Source organism: Ictidomys tridecemlineatus, chromosome 9 (assembly GCF_052094955.1).
Source record: "Ictidomys tridecemlineatus isolate mIctTri1 chromosome 9, mIctTri1.hap1, whole genome shotgun sequence".
Lineage (NCBI taxonomy): Eukaryota > Metazoa > Chordata > Mammalia > Rodentia > Sciuridae > Ictidomys > Ictidomys tridecemlineatus.
In genome coordinates, this window is record NC_135485.1 from 13,443,502 (window position 1) to 13,456,885 (window position 13,384).

Below are 13,384 nucleotides of genomic sequence, written 5' to 3' on the forward strand. Positions count from 1 at the left end.
AAAAAATCAACATTAATTTCACTTAATTGTGAAATAGTAAATATAGATATATTTATTCTGCCATAATATAAGCCTGAAAATCTTTTGGCTGGTAAGAACTTGACCCTAACACTGCTATGTCTGAAATTATGAGGCTTCTATTTTCTCTATTCTATTTGATTCTCTCCCTAATTGGATTATTTTGATATAGTTGCACATTTGTTATTATTTGCTTTCTGTAACTATAGATTACACCCGGTGGTGTAGACATTGAAAAGACATTGCTATCTGAAGACATTTGGAACAACCTAAGACATAAAGTATTATTTCTGGGACCTCTGCATCTCTTTATGCCTAATGAGATTGTTAAAATCTGCTCAGCAATTCTTATTAGGATTGTCCCCTTCCGATTATAAAATGAAAAATAAGAATCATAGACAGAAAAATAATGCTGGTTTTCATTAGCAAATTGCCTGACAATAAAATTATACAGAATATTGGCTTTGGGCCTGAGATTTGCCTTAGATAGAAAGTTTAATATTATATTTCCATTTGTATTTTTAATATTTGATTTGGAAAACTGCAAAATAAGATCTCCCAATCTTTTCCACTACAAACTTTATGCCTAGCATATAGAACATCAGGTTCTAATATAATTTTAGTCTGGTCAACAAAACTATATAATGTCTATTGCATGGACAATTTAGAGGAGTATAGATGATCAATTTGTGTAATTCAAGTTTCTAATCTGAAGTAATGAAGTAAAACTCGGCTCTTCTCAAGCTCACCATCATGGTAGTAGCAACAAGTAGACTTGGCAGAAACTTGATCAGGTTTATGCAAAAAAAGTATTGCTTCTTAATTGATGAAAAACAATTGTAATAATTTGTTTTTATTCAATTTTACTCATATATATTTCTCTGTTAGTGATATGGAAGAAAATGGAAACAATAATATGATCCTATTAAGATGGAAAGAGGAAGACAAAGATGATAGTGAGGAAAAGATGGGTTTATCCCCAGAGAATTAGGTCCTAATTTTTAGATGAGGGTACCAGGGATTAAATCAGGGGCATTCGAGCACTGAGACACATCCCCAGCCCTATTTTGTATTTTATTTAGAAACAGGATCTCACTGAGTTGCTTAGCACCTTGTCATTGTTGAGGCTGGCTTTGAACTCGAGATCCCCCTGCCTCAGCCTCTCAAGCCACTGGGATTACAGGCGTGTGCCATGATGCCTGCCTAGGTCATCATTTTTACTAACCTTTTTTCAAGGACCTACCATAGCCAAACTGAACTACAATTTACTGGGGGAAATGCAAACAGAAATAGTAGTAAAGTAATAAATTGCTTTAATGAGTCTAAAAATAAATGCAGGAAAGACGATTTAAAAATGACATCTCAAAGCCTTGTTATATATACTCTGTATCAACATCTGGTATATGTAGCTACAGAAGGTAAAAGTAGATAAATGTTTAGATTTCAGCCTTTTTTTAATAGTAAGTTTGTGAGATTATACTTAACATTGTTTTTTGAATGAATGATAAGTGAGTGATGGTTAGTTAACTCTTTCTTGTTGTGTGACCTCTGGTTTTATTGCTTTAACTCCTTCAATGTTTTTCCTTCAATATTTGTTGTTAGCAGCATTTTGTTTTGAGGAACTTTAAAAAGAATGCTGTTTCCATGTAGTGAAAGCAATAGATTTCTAGATCTGGTCTTGAGATATAAATAGTACTTGAACTTAGAGTAGTTTCTCAAGTTTTATAGTTCCCATTTTCTTATTTGAAAAATAAAGGTGTGCATGAATATTTTCAATGGCATTTTAAGTCCCCGGTAATTTTACAAGTTAAACAAAACAATAAAAAAATTAAAAAAATATAAAAAGAGTCCAACATTACCCTTAAGGTGGTTTTGAATTTTCTTAATTATTAATATATTTTTAGTCCCAGTATTTAGCTTCATATTTAATTACAACTCCTATAAGTCTTTTAATGAATAATGTGTAGGAGAAAGTATTTTACATTTTTCTTAAAGCAGGCTTTAGATGAATCTATCCTCAATCATATCAACCACTTAAGTTTATATTAGATAGAGACACTGTGAATATTCCTGTGTTTGTATGGAATTGAGTGTTCCTATTTCCAATGTCTCAGGGAAAAGCATACCAGATATCCTCATACCTTTCTCAGGGACTTCTCCTATTTTGGAAATTAATTGAGTAACCTAAGAATTATATGTGCTTAAATTCCAGGATAAAATACATATATTTTCCCCTCTTAGTACAGACATTGGTATGAAACTGATGAATTGGTGGCCTATCAATTATCTTCAATAACCACATTATAGGCTTCCAATTTTCTGAGTTTAGAAGCCAGTTTTTACAAAGTAAAAAGGAAAAGGGACACCAATTTTATATAATACAGCATATATATGCTATAGAACAAATGTGTAATAGAAATCACATGAGTAAATCACTAATTTGAATAAATAAAGTATCACTCTAACTAAGTTTTTGTTGGAGAGGAAACAATTCATTTTAAAAAGATTGTGCACAAGCATTTGATCCTCAATAAGCATTTATTTTTTGGAGGTGGAGCAAGATATATCTTCATCTTGTAAATCAGTAACCACATAATACCTTCAAAGTTTCAGTTCACTTTTATGCTATGTTTTCTATTCTATAGAAATGATGTTATCTTTAAAGAGAATAATTATTTAATCATGTTTATATCCCGGTTCTCATTTATCAAAGTGTGCACCTTTGTAGATTCACTGATATCCAAACTGTTTTTGTAAGTTAGATAATTTGCTTGTAAAATTTTGATAAACTCCAATCTCTATAATATCTAAACATGGGAACTCTTGAGTCAGATTTGATTTCAAATCTCATCCTGACCACTTGTTGGGAAGTTTGCTAAAAAAAAAAAAAGTTATCTTTCAGATTTTTCCTCTGTGAAAGAAAATGATTACAGAAAACTCCTCAAGGTTTGCAGATATCAAGTGATAATACATAAGAATTGTTTAGAACACTCCTGGCATATAAAGATTAGGCATTTTATTAAATATGACACATTTAACAAGGATTCACTGTGTTCCAAGCACTATGGTATAAACCAGAGTTGCAATTGAAAGCAAAGCTTTGTTTAATATAATTCAAAACCCATAAATTTTCTTACTGAAATTAAGCAATTAAATGGATTTTACTATATTTACAGAGGTGTCCAGTCAACATTGATATGTCACTTTCTTTACAGCTTTACTGACATATAATCAATATACAAAGAGCTGTACTTAAATATGTGAAGTTTCCTTATGTGCTTCTTTTTGTTTTGTTTTATGTTATGATAGAAACATTAAACATGGGATTTACCACCTTAATAAATATTTAAGTGCATAATATATTATTGTTAACTGTAGACATTATGTCATAGTGCAGATCTCTGGAACTTACTCATGTTGTCTAACTAACTTTATAACTGATGAACAAGAACTCCCAGCATCCTCACCTTCCCATCCCTTGGTAACTACCATTTTTCTGTCCCTCCTGTAAGTTCAATATTTTAGATGCCTCACGTAAGAGGATCATGCAATGTTTGCTGTTTTGTGACTGACTTACTTCACTTAGCATAATGTCCTATATCTCCATCCATGTTGCTGTGAATGGTAGTATGTTCATACATTTTAGGCCTGACTAGTATCCTAGTGTATGGATGAACCACATTTTCTTTGTGCATTTATCTGTCAAAGAATGTTTGAGTTTCCATATCTTGATTATTTTGAATAATGTTACAATGAATATAGTAGTGAAGAAATATCTTTGTAATCCAAATTTCATTTTGGGGGGTATATACCCAGAAATAGGATTCCTGGATTATATAGCAATTTTTATTTTAATTTTCTGAGGAAACTCCATACTGTTTTCTATAGTGGTTGTGCCACTTTAGATTCCCCCAGACAGTACACAAAGATTCTCTTTTCTTCATGTCCTCAACAACAACTATCTTTTATCCTTAAATAGTTATTCTAAGAGGAGTGAGGTGACATTTCACTCTGGGTTTTTTTTATTTGCCTTATTGATGCTTTGTATTGATGAGTATATCTTCTTAGACCTTTGGACACTGTATGTCTTCTTTGAACAGATGCCTCTTCACGTCTTTGCCCATTTTAAAAATTGGGTTATTTGTTTTGATATTGAGTTTTAGGACAAAATAATTTCCAAAGAATGTTGTACATAGAGGGAGTAGGAAGAGAGAGAAAACTAGAATTATAATTATTATGGAATTATTACAGTATATTTGGATTTCATGAAGTATGTAACATGTCAACAGGTAAGCTACAGTGATTCTTCTTTATTTCAATTTTATGTTGTTATTTCAGATATAGAAAATCTTTTTTAAAGACTCGAAAGCATGAAAGAAATTGTTTTGGGCTATTTGTCTCTAAACTGGGGAACATTACTTCCACAATAACAATATATTTTTAAGGTCAGTAATAAAAGTCAGGTTACTGAACACTAGATGGCGGCATTTATGAAAAATTAAATTGGAGTAAGCTACTTTGCCATGTACAGAATCAGTCAACAGTCTACTGACTTTTCTATTTTTTTTCTTTTTTTTTTACAATGACTTATTTTCCTCCCCTCCTCCTTTTTTTCTTTTTCAAGTTTTGTTGTTCATTTCTTTTCCTACTTCATAGATGAACCTAAAGGTCAGGAGGAAAAAGGTGAGAAGGTAACTGAAATAGTTCTTTCTGCTCTTGTTTTGCAGAAAGAACCATCGAACACTTCACTTCTGAATGTGCAGATCTGTTGAATTGCTGAACTACCCTTAGGAGAGTGAGGGAGGGTGGACACACAACCTAGGGGACAATGTTCAGGAAGGTGTGTACAAAGGGGAGACATTTTTGAAAAAAAAAAAAAATCCGTTCTGAGCATAGTGCCTGGCTTTCAGGTACTAACGATTTCCGAGATGGATGTACTTAAAAAAAATATATATATGGTATAATTAATTGAGTTCTTAGGAAGTTCCAAGTTTAGGGGTTAAACTATATATGTCACCTCATTATATAGTTCTATGGTCTGATAATATAGGTAGAATTTTAGTCCTGTTTTATAGACAAGGACATGAAAGTTTAGAAGGCTTATGAACTTCTGAAAGTTTTTATCATTCTTAAACAAGACAATTAAGTTTCCGAATTCAAATCTCCATTCTGAAACTAGACTAATATTTTAGCCATTTTTTGTACAGATATTGAAATCACTTGATTCTTATAAAATGCACAATTAGAGATAGAATGAAATGTGACTTAGAAATTATTTTAGTTGTGGATAGGAACCGAGGTAACTTAAACAATTGAAAGCATTGGATTCAATATTCAGAGAAAAGATTTGATTCCTCTAATTTTGTTAGATCAGGAAAGTCAATTAAAATTAGTCTTCATTTATTTTTTGGCTGTATTATTTGCTATTTGGATACACTCAATAAGTTACTCTTGTAAATGAAGCTCTAAAATATTAAAGAAATTTATCATGATTCCAAAAATTAGCAACTGATATGATTCAAAGAAAAAGCACAAATTAACTTGTTCTTTTAAATATAGATGCAAGTCACATGGTTCAGATTCTATATAAATAGTAGAAAATATGACTTTCATAGTTTCAGTGTTTAACAGTCATGTGTTGAATTACAGCATCTAAACTTTACAAAATGCATATTTTGAGCCTTAATTTAAAATGTACACTTTTATTAATTGAGTGTATTTAACAACTCAGTTGTCTACTTTCATAAAAGTAGTTATGTTAACACCTTTAACTAGGAAAACTAATATAAAAGACATATCCTTATAAAATTATGAGAAAATATTACTACTTCTCGACATTTTTTTTTTTTTGTGGCAGGTGACTGAAGGAAGGGAATAGTAATCCTATTCAGTTATTTGTGTAGAACTTTTCCAGATTCTCAATAAATAATAATTCTCTATAAATAATAGATTTTGTTTTAATTTGGCAGAGAAAAATAGGTCTTTGTCATGTGAAATTATAATACCAATTTATTATCCAGGTCCATTAAAATATATTTTATTATGAAATAATACTTGTTCAAAGTAAAAAATTTAAAAGATATGAAAAACAAAGTGTTATTAAAATGTGCATACTTTTTACAACTACAGGTAGGCATTGCTTATATTTAGTTTATTTTTTACTTGTGCTTTTTTGATGTGTTAGCTGTGAAAATGAAAAATACACATTCATAGTCAAAAAATACAAATGCACCTGTGTAACATGGACAACCTTGTTTCTCAAAATTGAAACAATTTTGGGTATAAAACTTTAGTTTCTGTTGTCTTTAACTTTACATTATTTTCTATCCATGTCCACTAGCCTATAAATATTGATACTGTATCATTTAACAAAAATTATCTAAACATTCCCATATTGATAAATATATGTAGCTTTCTCTTATAATAAAAAACAGAAGTGCACAAATGCATACATATATTTTACCTATTTTTCAGACTCTTTCATAGTTCTAGAGATGAAAATGTTGGGTGTAAGGCTATAAAATGCTTTTAAGGTTCTTTTTATATACATATATATGCCACATTACTTTCTCATTTTTATTTCCACCAATAGCTTATTCAACTGCTTGTCATAATGTACACACTCAGCAATCTTTAATATTTGCTTTCAAAATCTTAATTTGGTGCAAAAACTGGTATCCTAGTAATGCTTTAATTCCTTCCCCTTTGATTGCTAGTAAGGCTGAACACTTGTTCATGTCTGTATTTTTCTGCTTGTTTGGTGCATCGACTGTTCCTGCTCCTCTTGGAAAAAATTTGTTGAAATGATTGTACAAGCAGCATCAAGACAACAGGGTTGCCATATAACTACCCATCAGTTACAGGCTGGATTAGCCTTTCTTGTTAAGACTATGAATAATGCACAAAAGAATTCTGCAAGAGAAAATAAAAAGTACCTGGAGGGTAGAAAACTGATGCTAATCATAGCATTGTTTTTCATGAAAATAAGGAGTGCTTTGAAGTATTTTTTCTACTTCCCTTCTATTCCCTTGGCTAAATTTTGTTTTCATAATGTTTATTCAGATAACCTTGGTATTTTCTGTGAGTATTGAGTCTTGATACTTCTCTAAAGCCACTCCCCTTTGGATTCATGTTTTGTAGGTTGATTTATCTTTGTCAAAAATTATTTTATAGAATAACACACTGTCTATAAATCCATTTCTTAAGGCAGTGCTGTTGCTTTAGGAAAGTGTGTTTCACGTGATTATCTATCTATCTATCTATCTATCTATCTATCTACCTATGATGGATAGCTATATGATCTTAGAAGTACTATGAAATCCTTAGAGTATTTTCTAGTGGTGTAGCAACTAGCAAGAACTTTGAAAAGTAATCCTGACCAGGCCTTACCTCATAGTGGACTTTCACAACTTTTCAATGATCACTACTTTGTATTTAGACATAAAAGAGAAATGGGCACATTTCTATTCTTTTCCTTTATTAAATTTTTATATACATAAATAAAATTTATATACACATAAAATTCATGTTTTATATATACATAAAATGTATATATAAAATATATAATGTGCATATAATATATATATATAAATATGCATTTCCCATAATATCATCTATATCAGAGTATATATAATCCAAATTCTATGTATGTGTATTTTCCATGGTGTAATTGAACCTCTGTTTAGTAGAAAATGTATAAAAAGTTAAAAAAAAAAGAGGACTATGTGAGTTATGTTAAGTGGACAATTGGGAATTATTTCTTATATTACTGGTCATTTCTATTTACTTTTGCCAATGATATTTGAAATTTTATATGTCAACCTGACTGGGTAAGAGATGCCCTGAGAGCTGGCAAACCAGTGTTTATGGAAGAGTCTATGAGGGTGCTTCAGGAAGAGGTTATGCCCTTGAATATGCAGGCTGAGTAAAGATCCACCCTCATCAATGTGGTGGGCCTTGTCCTGTTCCCCCTAGGCCTGTGTAGAACAAAAAGTTTGAAGGAAGGGGGATTCATGCTTGCCCTCTGTCTTCCTTCTCTCCCTTGCAAAGGAAGTTCTGATCCTCAGGTGTTTAGACCCAGGACTTATATACCCCCTGCCCACTCCCACCACAGGATTGTGGGCTAGACCTGGGAGTTTCAGCATGACTTCCATGGTTCTCAGGCCTTTGGACTCAGACTTAACAACACAACTGACTTTTCTTGATCTCCTCCCTGGAGACAAACTCATCAAGGGACTTCCTGACTTTATAATCACATGAGCTGTTATGATTCAGTGAAGTGACCCCTAAAATCTCAAGGTTGACACAATGCAAGAAGGCTTAGAGGTGAAATGATTGGATTATGAGAGCCTTAACCCAATCAGTGCATTAGACCCTGATAGGGATTAACCGAGTGGTAACTGAAGGCCGCTAGGGTGTGGCTAGTGAGGTGGGTTTCTGAGGGTGTTCCTCTGGGGTATAGATTTTGTATTTCTTGAGAAGAGCTCTCTCTCTCTCTCTGCTTCCTGGTCCCATGTTTCCAGCTGCTTTCCTCCTCCACATCGTTCTGTCTTGATGAACTGCCTCAGCTCAGGCCACGAGGAATGAACTTGGCCATCTATAGACTGACACCTCTGAAACTATGAGCCCCAAATAAACTCTTCCTCCTTAAGATTGCCCTTGTCAGGTCTTCTGGTTACAGCGGTGAAAAACCCAACTAAAACATGAACCAATTGGGATTTATATTTATAAACATGTATATGAGTGTGTGTGTGTGTGTGTATATATATATATATATATATATATATATATATATATATATATAGTATTTTTGCAGATTCTCCAAAAATAACTAAAAATTTCCAGAATCTTAGTACTCTATCAACTTGGCACCTTGGATTTGGGTAAATATTCCTAAACTGACTTTCTAATACATGCTGCAAGAGGCGAAACTTGGTAGAGGTTTGATTTGATTTAGATTGAAATGTTCAAATAATTTGTTTCTTTAAGACTGAAGATTATTTCCTAAAAAAAAAAAAAAAAAAGAAAAAAAGTAGATATATCATGAGGTGGAGGTAAAGTGATTTTTCTCCCTCAAGGGTTAGGAAATTAGATCTCCGTAGTGTGCACATAGAGATAACTATTAACTCTATAAGAATAGGTGACAACACTTCTCAAAACATTGTGGCTATTAGCTGTGACATGAAGCCAAGTAGATCAATCTCTGCCTAAGTGGGAATTAGTTTAGCTTCTTTTCATATCTTATAATAAGTTATAAAACATTGTTTTTAGAGCCTTAACTCTCCTTTCTTATTTTAATATCAACATCACTTTGTTTTTTCTTCTATTCTCACTGTCACTATTCATTGATATATTTCTTAACAACAGCCTATATTTTTGTATGCATGATAATTAAATAGATAAGTTAATTTGCTTTTAATGATTGTAATTTTCTGGAAAAATTGCTAATTTTTTTGCCAGTGTATGATCTGTAATATTGAATGGCAAATTCGTTTATGTGTTTCTTTTCCTTTCAGGAAACAAAAATATTTTGTGGCAACAAGGCAGGAATAAAGTACAAGGTAATATTACTGAATCTACCTCCATTGTCCTTACATTACCTTCAAAGTTCAATCACTAAAAGGAAATGAAATCATCACAAATCTTATCCATATTGCCGAGCGAGTTTCCGAGTTTCTTAATTACACATGTAATCCTGTTCTTCCTCCTTTTTTATTTTTTTATTCATGGAGTCCTCAGCTGGGGGAAGATATATGTATGTGTGTGTGTGTGTGTGTGTGTGTGTGTGTGTGTGTGTGTGTGTGTGTTTGTGTGTATGTATATATACATATATATATGTGTGTGTGTATATATATAGACAGAGAGAGAGAGAGAGAGAGAGAAGAAGGTAAGGGGAGGGGAAGAAAAGGGAGGGGAGAGAAAAGGACAAGAGAGAGAGAAAAAGAGAGTGTGTTTGTGAGAGAGAGAGAGGGAGGGAGGGAGAGAAGGAGATGGGAGAGGAGAAGAGAGAAGAGGAGAGGGAGAGAGAGAGAATGTGAGAGGGGGATAGAGTGGGGAGGGAAGGTAAGGAGAGGGAAGGGGAGAGGAGGGGAGAGGAAGAGAGAGAGAGAATGAATTTCGAGAAAGAGGTATTTGTATTTGTCCATTTGGGCATATCTTTTTGTTAGGCAGAGGAATAATTCATTCATTACCGAAGCAAGATCTCAAGGAGCTGGTTTCTGTTAGCTGAAGCTTAAATCATCCAAGGAATATTCTTTGAATGAACAGAGCATTCATGACTGGGTTATTTTGGATCATTTTTTTTTTTAAGTCCATTAAGATTAATCCTGGAATAAGGATGCCAGATTTAGCAAATACAGACAGAGGACATCCAATTCATTTAGAATTTCAGACAGAAAACACATATTTCCCTGTGACATGGTTAAGTTAAAAATGAACTAACTGTTGATCTGAACTTCAAATTTAACTGAACCCTGAATTTATTCTGTGAATTCTATCCTTGAGCACACACAGAGCTGGGGCATTTGTGCCTACATTCCGTTAGCTGGCTTTTGCTCTCTTACTATTGACTCGTAGTAAATACATAGCAGATAAGAAACAGGGATCCATTGTACTTCCACTTTTCTCATGTTCCTGAAATAGAAAGTGGCTTATGTTTAAAGTTCTAGAGGAGTTTTATCCCCAGATACATACCTGTCATCTATCCATCCATTCCAAGGAAGGAGCCAGGTGGAATATCCCTTCTAATTCTTGGCTCAGCCTGAAAACCAGAAGACTCTGCACATAGTTATCTATAGTGTCAGTCTTCATTTCAATGATATAAAATGTGGCTATACTTGGATGACTGTAATGCTTGCTTGTCATTCTTTCATTTAAACTCATTATACCATTTTCTACTTTCAATTAAAAGATACAGTTTATATTTTCTCCCCAATCTTCTATCTCTAGCTTATGTTAAGGGCATAAAAGCTTAGCCAGGCTTTCATCTTCTAAAGAGACTACAAAATCAACTAAGAGAAATTATAATGCTCAAAATGTACTATGCTAAGTGTGTCTTAGTGAAATGTGACCTCATGGTTTCTCTTTTAATTTTCAGGTTCTTGCAGTCATCTTATAATTCTAGGCTTCGGATCATGCTGCATTCTCTGTGGCTCTTTATATCTGTCTTCATACCACTTCTCTTTACTCTTCATGACTATTTCAAGTACCACTTCCTCTAAACCATTTCAGCTGGTTGATGAGGTGTCCATCTATGCTTTCCTCCAAATTGTGACAGCAATTTCTCTTCTGTAGCTAGGTCTGTGAACTCAAGAAGCCATAGTCACTAAGGCTCCAAAGCACCCCCAAGTCACTTTGATATCCTGTGGCCCCTTCTTTACATAATGGTCTATACCACAGTCCTCCACATGAAAGTTTCTCACACATTATCAAGTGAACCACTGTTCACCTTTCCTTGATTCAGATGAGATCTCTCAAGACTAAGGTTCAGTCCATGGCTCAGCATAAGAATCACTGTTATGTGAAGGCTCTTCAAAAGGTCTTTAAGGCTAGTTGAATTAATTTGATCCTCTCTTGGAAATACTATGGCAGAGAAGGTCAGAATAGTTGGTCACAGTAATGCCCAGTCTCTGAAGGGAGATATGGTAAACTCTTATTGCTACTGGGGATCAGACAGAAACTTTAATGAATGGTGCAACTTTGAATGCTATTCAACTACTACTTTCCTTAGCAAAGTCATCCTTGATCCCTAGACTAAGTTAGGCTCACTATTACGTGAACTCATGTTAAGTTTCATTATGTTAAACTGTTTTTAATACAACTTGAATGTCCCTAATTTGAAAATTCAAAGTCTGAATGCACTTCATTTAAAATTTTAAGTTCAAGAATTTGAAGATTTTGGAGCATTTCAGATTTTGACTTTAGAGATCAGGTATGCTCAGCTAGTCAAGTCTATGTAATTATTCCACAATTTTTAAAATTTAAAAATCTGCACTAGTTATGGCTCCAAGAATTTTGGATAAGGGATTGTAATCCGTAGTTCTCTTTCCACAAAACTGCAGAGGCAAGAGGTAGATTTGGTGCACTCAAAAAGATGTATTGCTAAATGAATTCTGAAAGAACTTTTATTTTCACTATGTTCTTTTCCAAACAACTGGCAAATTTCTGCTCCTAAATTCTAATCGAAACATGGTCCCCTCTACTTAGAATGGGTTTAGAAATAGCTGTTGAAGTATTGCCACAATTTAAGCCCCATTTCACACTCTGCCTCCCTCCACTCAATTCTTAGTGTCCTAGCCAACCAAGATGCTGTGAATTCAAAATCTTTTGTTATTTATTTAAAAATGTGTGATAGTTTCTTTTTAGTTGTATGCATTATTTCCATACAAAAAAAACTTCCTGCTCTAAAAAAAAGCAAGTAATTTTTCCTCTAAACTATCACAACTGCTATCACAGACTCTCACTTAAGGAACACACATGATTTGTCTGTGGACTAAAAAAATGTGAAAAAAAAATGTGCACGATCTTAGCCTTTACTGATTCTTTGATAAGAGGTAATAGGATTTTAGAGTCTAAAAAGCTGAACAATTTATTGAGTCTAATTTTCTAGTTTTATGTGTTAGGCTAAAAGTTCAGGGAGGTTGTGACTTGTCAAGTTAGAGACAGCTAGGTTATTTTACATAATGACAAGTGTTCTGAAGAAAATACACTGGAGCAGTAAGAGAGAGAATTACTCAGCCAAGCAGGAAAGGTCAACTCTAGCGTGTTGGGATTGCAGAAGCCCTTGAATTGAGAAAAGGGTTTCAGGAAGCACTCGCCATTCCTTACTAAGGAAAAGGCTTTTTAGGCAGAGGATGTACAAGCACATGCAAAGACCCTGGAATCCAGGACAGCCTGTCCTGATTAAAGAATGGTGAGAGGACCAGGGAGGCTGAACCATTGCAAGTAAGTCCAAGTAGTTAAAAGTGAGAGAATGACAAAGGAAGGCTTTGTAGACTGTTGCAGGGCTTTGAGAGCTCATTCTAAATACAATGAAAAGCCACTGCGGTTTGTTTTTTGTTTTTCCATATCTAACATGGATGGTTTTATGGAGCTTTCATGATGGCAAACCATATTTGAACCATACATTCTACCCTGGCTCCCAAAACTCATATCATTCTCACATACAAAATACAATAATATTATGCAGATGGTCCCAGAGTCTCAACTCCTTCCAGCATTCATTCAAAACTCCAAAATACAGAGCCATTGGGTGTTTGCATATCTTCATATATGTTTATACAAATTGGTAATTTGATAGATGTGTATTTGTGTGTGTGTGTGTGTGTGTGTGTGTGTGTGTGTGTGTGCATCATCTCCTGTATACCAG

At 33.6% G+C, this 13,384-nt stretch overlaps 1 long non-coding RNA gene across 3 annotated transcripts in view; it reads left to right on the plus strand.

The window, feature by feature from the left end:
* Positions 1-13,384, plus strand: part of LOC110597526 (uncharacterized) — a 118,397-nt gene that overhangs the window by 92,250 nt on the left and 12,763 nt on the right. For 2 of the 3 annotated variants that reach the window (XR_013425722.1, XR_013425718.1), the window contains exons 4-5: positions 4,746-4,858; positions 9,534-9,578. This is a non-coding gene — a long non-coding RNA (uncharacterized LOC110597526). The remainder of the gene's footprint in view (positions 1-4,745; positions 4,859-9,533; positions 9,579-13,384) is intronic. The other variant, XR_013425721.1, reaches the window with a different exon arrangement.